This window comes from Parus major, chromosome 3 (assembly GCF_001522545.3).
Source record: "Parus major isolate Abel chromosome 3, Parus_major1.1, whole genome shotgun sequence".
Classification (NCBI taxonomy): Eukaryota; Metazoa; Chordata; class Aves; order Passeriformes; family Paridae; genus Parus; species Parus major.
This window is the reverse complement of record NC_031770.1, coordinates 3,635,857-3,636,314: the sequence shown is the minus strand read 5'-3', so window position 1 is coordinate 3,636,314 and position 458 is coordinate 3,635,857.

Sequence of the window (458 nt, the reverse complement as noted above, 5' to 3'; positions counted from 1 at the left end):
CACCGAGGAAAAGGGGTGGGCAGGAGAAGCCGCTCCCCCGCCGCTGTCACAGCGCGCGTTCCTGGCGGAGATTCCCGGCCGCGGGAGGCGGGAAGAGGGCAGGGAGCAGGGGAGAGGGCAGGGAGAGACGCTTCCCGCCCTTCACCGGGCGCGCGCCCAACCGCCGCCGCCGCCATTTTACCCTCCCACCCCCTTGCCTCCTCCTCCCCGCTCGCCATCCCGCCGCTCGGAACGGCGGTGGGAAGGCGGGGCGAGAGGGAAAAGGGAGGAGGAGGGACTCGGCCACCTTCGCCTCCTCCTGCCTGGTCGGAAATTGCCGAGCGGCGCCCGAGCGCCCGGTCCCCCCTTCGATCCCGTCCCCTCCTCCTCCTCCTCCTTCCCCCTCAGCAAAATGGCGGCGCGTGGAGTCCCTGGGAGCCAGTGAGTGACTCGGCTTCTCCTCCTCCTCCTCCTCCTCC